General features: G+C 46.9%; 1 pseudogene across 1 annotated transcript; it reads left to right on the forward strand.

The window, feature by feature from the left end:
• The first annotated feature begins 721 nt into the window (after window positions 1-721).
• Window positions 722-7,492, forward strand: LOC311631104 (serine/threonine-protein phosphatase 4 regulatory subunit 3B-like; annotated as a pseudogene). The gene is made up of 4 exons: window positions 722-745; window positions 4,807-5,096; window positions 5,318-5,646; window positions 5,889-7,492. The product of its transcript is annotated as a serine/threonine-protein phosphatase 4 regulatory subunit 3B-like (transcript).
• The last annotated feature ends 209 nt before the right edge of the window (window positions 7,493-7,701 follow it).

Consider the following 7,701-nt stretch of genomic DNA (forward strand, 5'->3'; position numbering starts at 1 on the left):
AGAGAGAGAGAGGGCGCCTCCCCACCGGGATCAGGTGCTGCAAGCTGGAGTGTGAATTTTGGGGGGAAAGCAAGGTTTTCTAAAACTGCGACAAAATCATGGTCTTTCTTAACCTTCCTCCCCGACTGCTGCCCCACCCCCACCCCCAGGGAATGTGCTGGAACCCCGAAGCCCTCGCACCTCATTTTGTGGCCGCCTAAGGATCCCATCGGTTCCTCCCACCTACTCCTGCTTCTGGAAGCTCCCCCGGCCCCCTGGGGCCGTGCCGTTCCCAGGCAGTCACCCCGTGTCCCTGGGAGAATGAAGCCAGACTTCCTTCCCAGTGCCCTCCTCGCTGGCGCCGGCCTGACTCAGCCACAGAGTCCCACGGGCCTCACTCTGCTCAGCTGTGAAATGGGCGGGCGGGCAAGCCTCCCTGTCTCCCATCCCGGCCTGGCCGGGCCCAGAGCAGGTGCTGCTCATCCACGCCACGTGGCCGCCTCTCCCTCCCGGCCTCACCACCCCTTTAAAACAGACCTGTTTGTCTTTCTCAGCCCTCACTCCCCGAGCCAAGGACTATCTCCTGTCCATCCTCTCCCACCACCCACATACACATACACACACACACACACACACACACACACACTCACTAATTCACAGCTTAATATCTTCTACAATCCAATTTTCCATCTTCCCCAGCACGCTAGCAGAGTTACTAGGAAAGCTGGGCTAACAACCGAAGATGCGACAGAAGCACAACCTTCTGGTGGGGAGACAGCTGAGACCCAGGAGTGGTTTTCTTTAGGGAACAATCCTACCACAAAACATGTGAATAGAAGCAATTCAAAATGCTCAGGACACAGCAAACGCTCGACTGACTCCAAATCGCCATTTAGCATGCTTTGTGTCATAGGATATAAAAACGGATGTCAGGCTGACAGTCAGCGCCTCCATAGGCAATATCCCGCTATTTCTGGTTGTGCCAAAAAATAAACAACCAGCAAATCATATTTATTTCATCTCTTTGAATAAATAAAAAAAAGCATTTACACTTAAAAAAAAAATGGGATGAGGTAGAATTCCCTCCTTCTTAAAAAATGTGTCTAGAGCTACTAAAACACTTGTGTTTCTCAAACAGTCGATAAAACGATTCCTCTGGATTGTGCAAGCAGGGAGACAGGGACCCCTGATGAGAGCTGGTCTGTGCCCTTCTCCGGACTTGGCTTCTTCTCTCTCTCCTGCTCCCCCCAGGACGGCCTGCCCTCGTCGTAGTGTCTCCTCGTCCCACAGGCAGAGTCCCTGAGGCTCCTGGGCAGCCACAGCGCCTGCTTTCCCTTTTCCTTTCCGTTTGCACCTTTTGCCTGCAGAGTTATCCGTTCCTGCTGCCTCTGTTGGCTTCGTGTCCACTTTTGCGGGAGCAGGTTTGGCTGACAGGCTGGCCCTCTCCTCTCGGGCGGCTCCCTGGCCGCCCCTCGGCAGAGCTACCTTCCTTTTGGGCCTCGTGGAGGCAGCCCAGGGCCCGGCCCAGGGCCCGGAGGACAGGGCCTGCCACGCTGCCGAGACCCGCAATGGGGGCAGAGGGAGAACCAGATGGGACGGCCCTATTCATACTCATATCCCAAACATAGTTCCTGCCACAAGGCAAGTCCCCAGTCAATGCTTGTTGAATGAATGAATGAATGAATGAATGAGGAGAGATTGGGGCGTGTGACCACTTTAAATTCTCCTAGTGCGACAGGGTGGGGTTTCTTTCCTTCTCACCCTCCTCTGGCCCCACCCCACCTTGCCCTTTGCTGGGAAAATACGCTTTATAAGGTGAAGCAAAGACTGTAAGGCAGTGGTTCTCAACCTTTCTAATACCTCGACCCTTTAATACGGTTCCTCATGTTGTGTGACCCCCCAGCCATAACATTATTTTTGTTGCTACTTCATAACTGTAATTTTGCTACTGCTGATGAAGCATGATGTAAATATCTGTTTTTTGATGGTCAACCTGTGGGTTAAGAACCACTAGCAGGGTCGCCTAAGACCATCGGAAAACACAGGTATTTACATTACGATTCATTAACAATAGCAAAATTGCAGCAACGAAAATAATGTTATGGCTGGGGGTCACCACCACATGAGGAGCTGTATGAAACGGCCGTGGCAGCAGGAAGGTTGAGGACCACTGCTGTAAGGTGAAGCAAGAGCAAGTCCAACCCATGAGACATGACCTGCGTGACTTGCAACACTTTTCCAGGCTGCACGCCACACGCCCCTGTGTATACAGACACATGGAGACTGTTCCAGAAGAAAGCCCAAGGGATCGAAGAAAGGCCCTTTGGGGAAGGGCAGCCACTGGTTTCACAATAGCTGGAGGCCCAGGGGAGTGGGGACAGAACAGCGCATCTCCTCTTCTCCACCGCTGGGCGCTCACCGGGCCTCCACAGCCCACACACGGTCCTTGGGCCTGACCCAGGGCTCAGTGAAGTGAGAAATGGGGAGACCCCCCGCCTCCCACCACAGGTCCCTGTCACAGCCCAGACACGGGCTTCTCACCATGCCCCAGGGACCAAACGTTCACTCAGGGCTTGAACATGTTGCTCAGGAACATGTGTTCCCTGAAGTCCTCTCTGAGCTTTCCTTTGCTTGGTTTTAACTTTTCACTTGGCTCTCGTCTCCAACACCCTAGCCCAGGCTTCCCTCGGAGTGTGCTCAGGACCACTTACGATGGAAGTCCCACAGCCCTCGCGGTCTGTCAGCTAAGCTATTAGCAGGGAATCAACGTCAACTGAGGGAATCAAGCGGAGCGCTGATATGGTCCTTTGCAGCCCGCCTTCAGTTACTTCAGGAAACACCCCTTTGTTCTCAAGTAGTGTTATCAGCGGGGGCCCAGCCTTCCACAGGCATGCCCTGTGAGCCTCTTCCTCCTTCTCCTTTATATCGCCTCTAGAGGAGTGGCTAGGAAACTGGTAAGAGTTGCATATAGGCACCAACACACCAGACTTTCAATGCAGATGGGAAGAAAGATCCTCCCTTTTTGCTGTATTAGTTTCCGATGGACGCGGTAACAAATTACCACACACTTGACTGAGTGGTCAGATCTAAACTTGGTTCACCAGGCCAAATCAAGGTGTCAGTAGGGCCACACTCCCACTGGAGGCTCTAGGAGAGAATCCTTTTCCTTACCTCTTCCAGCTTTAATTCTTTAAAGCCAGTGAACAGTGGAGAGCTAAGGACACAAAGAAGGGCAAATGAACTAAATTCCTGTGATTAGGACTCAGGGGGCAATATCAAAAAAATCTAACATACATGGAATGAAAGAAAGAAAGCAAACTGGGCAAAGAAAGAAAAAAAATGAGCAAAATAATTATCGGAAGATTTAATAGTCAGAAAATTTCCTAGATTAACAAAAGACATTAAACCACAGATTCAATAAACTCAGCAAATCCCAAGCTTTGTCTGAATACAAAGATCGCTCCTAGGCACATCATGGTCACTGAAAAATCAAAGATAGGAGGAAAGCTCGTAACAAAGAACATTATAACCTGATGAACAAAAAAATAGATACAGAGGCAGTACAGCACCCAACAGACTGTCAAATTACAGTGGAAGGATGGGGAGTGTTTGGGAGAGGGGAAAGAGATCAACCAAAGGAGTTGTATGCATGTATATAAGCACACCAATGGACACAAGACACTGTGGGGGAGGGGAATGAGGGCATGTGACAAGGGGTAAGGGAGGCTGGGGGAAGGTCAATGGGGAAAAATGAAGATATATATACTACTATATTTATACTACTATATACTTAACAATAAAAAAAATTTTTTTAAAAAAGAAAGAAACCAGAGGGGAAGAGAGACACTTTATATTTGGGAGGAGAGGAAAGAGACATAGATAGCAGTTGACTTCTAATAAAAAATATAAGGAAACCTAGAAGGTAATTGGATAACATCATTAAAATGAAAGAAAAATAGTAAATGTCAACTTAGAAGCTTATAGCCAGTGAAAATATACTTCAAAATGAGGGAGAGAAAGAAAAAGATATTTTCAAACAAACAAAATCTAAGAGAACATGATACTAACAAACCCAAAGCTTAAGAACTAAGCCGTTCTGTTTACATGGCTACAATCTCGACAGGTTTTTTAAGCTAAAGGGGCATTATCCCATGTGGAAAATGGAATCTACAGGAAGGAAGGAAAAGCACTGGAAAAAGCAAGTGTGTGGGTAAATATAAAAGATTATTTCTAATGTTTAAAAGATGTCTGGATGTTCGAATAAAAATAATAGCAAGTATTGTGACACATGTAGAAGTAAACGTCATGGCAAAAAATACCACTGAAGACTGGAGGGAGAAGATGCAATTGTAGTGTTTCAAGGTTCTTGCTTTGTCCGTGAAGTGCTGTAATATGTATTCAATGTTGACAATGATATATTAAGGTTGCATATTGAAATAAAACAAAGAGGCACAGCTAGGAATCAAAAGAGGAGATAAAAGGAATATGAAATAATAATCTATGAGAGGACAGGAAAGAAGGAACCAAGAACACATGGGACAAATATGAAACAAAGCAAGATGATTCATAAGCCCACCCTATCAGAAATTATATCAAGATGGCTCGTGTGTACTAGTGGCGGCGGCGGTGGGAGCGAAGGCCTGTGCCCCGGATGAAGGCCGGTGAGGGCACGACCAGAGCCTGGGCCCTCTCCGCCACTTCTGTGGGGGAGCTCACGGGGTGTCGCTGCCGGCTGGGCAGAGTCCCAGGGATCACTACGCTTGGAATCAAACATAAACCCAAACACTGCATATTAGACACAATAAGACACATTCACTGTTTGGTCAGAAGCTGAACACTGATCTGGCTCCACATTTTCAGGAAAACGCTGGTTGTGATGAGATCTGGGGGGAAACTGCTTACGTTCAAGGTTCTGCTCCATCAGGGGAAGTAACACAGGGCCTCAGCGATGAGTCAGAAGAAGAACGGTGTGAGGAAACGCCTGAAACAAGTCACCTGACTGATCTGCCCACATGGAAATTCAATAAACGTGAGGAGATTGCTGACTCAGTGGCCTCAGCTCTCTCCTCGCCTACCCAGAGGGAAAAGCTGGCTCTGGCCTTGCAAAAGAAAGGTTAAATTGGAAAACTAGCCGAAAACGGTTTGGCTCAATGGAGAGAGCGTCGGCTTGGAGACTGAAGGGTCCCGGGTTCGATTCCGGACAGGGGCATGTACCTTGGTTGCTGGCATATCCCCAGTAGGGGGTGTGCAAGAGGCAGCTGACCGATGACTCTCTCTCATCGATGTTTCTAACTCTCTCTCTCCCTTCCTCTCTGTACAAAATCTATAAAATATATAGAAAACTACTGCAGCTCTCCCAAGCTTGTGAGAACCTAGAAAACACCAAAGGCTGACACCATTGGCATGAAATTATTAAAGCAGTCCTATTCCTAAACAAGGCAGTTCTGTCTGAGGCAATGTTTTCTGATGCATGTACCATCGATGTCGTGGGATGCCTGGAATATGACCCTGCTTTGGCTCAGCCAAAAAGGCATAGAGAATCCCTGACCAAAACTGCAAAGTTTAAGGAAGTTATGCCAATAACACTCTGAATGAAGGTAAAAAGTACATCAGACTCACAGGATACAGTACATTCAGGATATGGTTTTGCCTACACCTTTCGTTTTTGTTTGTTTGTTTTTCTAATATATTTTTATTGATTTCAGAGAGGAAGGGAGAGGGAGAGAGAGATAGAAACATCAATGATGAGAGAGAATAATGATTGGCTGCCACCTGGACATCCCCTACTGGGGATCAAGCCTGCCACATGGGCATGTGCCCTTGGCTGGAATCGAACCTGGGACCCTTCAGACTGCAGGCCGACACTCTAGCCACTGAGCCAAACCTGTCAGGGCTATGCCATCTGTTTTGAAGAGAATTTTCTTTCTACTCTTCTTTTATTTAATTCAACGAAGTTGAGATGGTCAGCATGTTACAGGAAGATGAGAAGGTTTTGTCTGAAGTTTTTGCACAATTAACAGATGATGATGATGATAAACTGAGTGAGTTCACATTACAACCTCAAAACAGGGATGCACTTTCCAAAACTTTGACAAAGTTCAGGGTTATTCCTGCTCTTGACATTGTAATGGGCACAGGTGATTTGCAGGTCAGGTCAAAAAATAAGTTTTCTTACCTAATAGAGTTTAGTCCATCGATGGCCCGTGAATTTGTCATTCAAAAAGCCCACAGAGGGACCATGAAATCCTTCTCATTAATGTAGGAACTGAGCAAATGATCTGTGGTCCTGATCTAGGAGGTGCTGTTCAGTTCATGGGACTTCTTTGTATTCAAACTGAGACCATGCTGGCTGCAACTAATAAAACTGAGAAAGGGTGAATTTCTACATTTCTTCTCCAACCATTGTATGCCTGTCCTCACAGCACCATTTTTGACCAAAAACTTCAGAAGACAAAAGGAAAAAAGGATAATATACTTGGATCTAACAGACACAGCACCATTTGTCCCAATAATTGTCAAACAGCATAGCTGCTTGCCTTGATTTTAGAGCTACTCGCATCTTGTGTGGAACATCATACATGTCACATAAAAATTATATTACGAACGAGGGCTTGCTGAGAAGAGTCTTGGCCTTGATGCTTTCCAAGCACACTTTCCTGGCCTTGTGTGCTCTTCGTTTTATGAGGCAGATAATTGGCCTTCAAGATGCATTTTACAATCGTTACATCACCGAGAGAAATCTTTCTGAGCCCGCTGTAAATGCTCTTCTGGATAATGGAACTTAGTACAATCTGTTAAATTCAGCTGTAATTGAGTTCTTTTGCATTTGTAAGAGTGGAAGATAAAAGTCTTCTATTGCACGTAGAGTTGAAGACTTATAAGTCACTCGAATTGATTGAATATGTTCAGACATTCAAAGGATGAAAGACTAAATATGAGCAAGAAAAAGACAGACAAAATCAGAACCTGACCAGTGTACCATCTGCCCTGCGCAGTAACAGGTTTTAAGAAAGAGGAGAAGCAGTTGTGGCACCGGCGGAAAAACCCAAGCCAGAAGGTGACTTCCCAGGTAGTTGTGAAAAGTGTGTGTAGACTAAGAAAGCAGAAGAACGTGAAGACAAGGAAAACCGCCCCAGAACGAAAGCTTCCGGTGGCTCCCAATTTCCTTCCTCCCCCTCGGCCGGCGCTGATGGAGAAGCAGTGCAGAGAGCAGGCTGTAGTGGCCCCAACACCACCAGCAAGTGCCAATGGAGCCTCTTCCGAAACTACACCCGTGGCTACATCAGTAACAGCCCCCAAGGGGAGTCTGGTTGGTTCAGTGGATTATCCAGAGGAAGAGGAAGAGGAAGAGGAGGAAGAGGAAGAGGAAGAGGAGGAAGAGGAAGAGGAAGAGGAAAAGGTGAAGAAGAAGAAACACCTTCCAGGAAAAGACCTCATCTTAGCTCATAAAATATTGACGGGGGTCCCTCAGCATGTGATCTCACTAAAACGCTGCAGCTGTCCAATGAGCTGAACCTGAATCAGAAAGCCTTCTCACACACACGTCTAATGAGACAGGGAGAGCAGAAATGCTCCGTATAGCAGCTAGGAGACGTGAGTTCTGGGAAAACACAGGCTTCCTAGGAAGTTGATTGCTTGCTAATAATTAAGCCGTTTGCAAGCTAACAGAAAGAAGAAAAAAAATTAGTAACTGAACCTACGAGACAGCTCCTCAGGAGCAAG

The sequence above is a fragment of the Pipistrellus hanaki genome, assembly GCF_964339955.1.
Source record: "Pipistrellus hanaki genome assembly, chromosome: 12".
Lineage (NCBI taxonomy): Eukaryota > Metazoa > Chordata > Mammalia > Chiroptera > Vespertilionidae > Pipistrellus > Pipistrellus hanaki.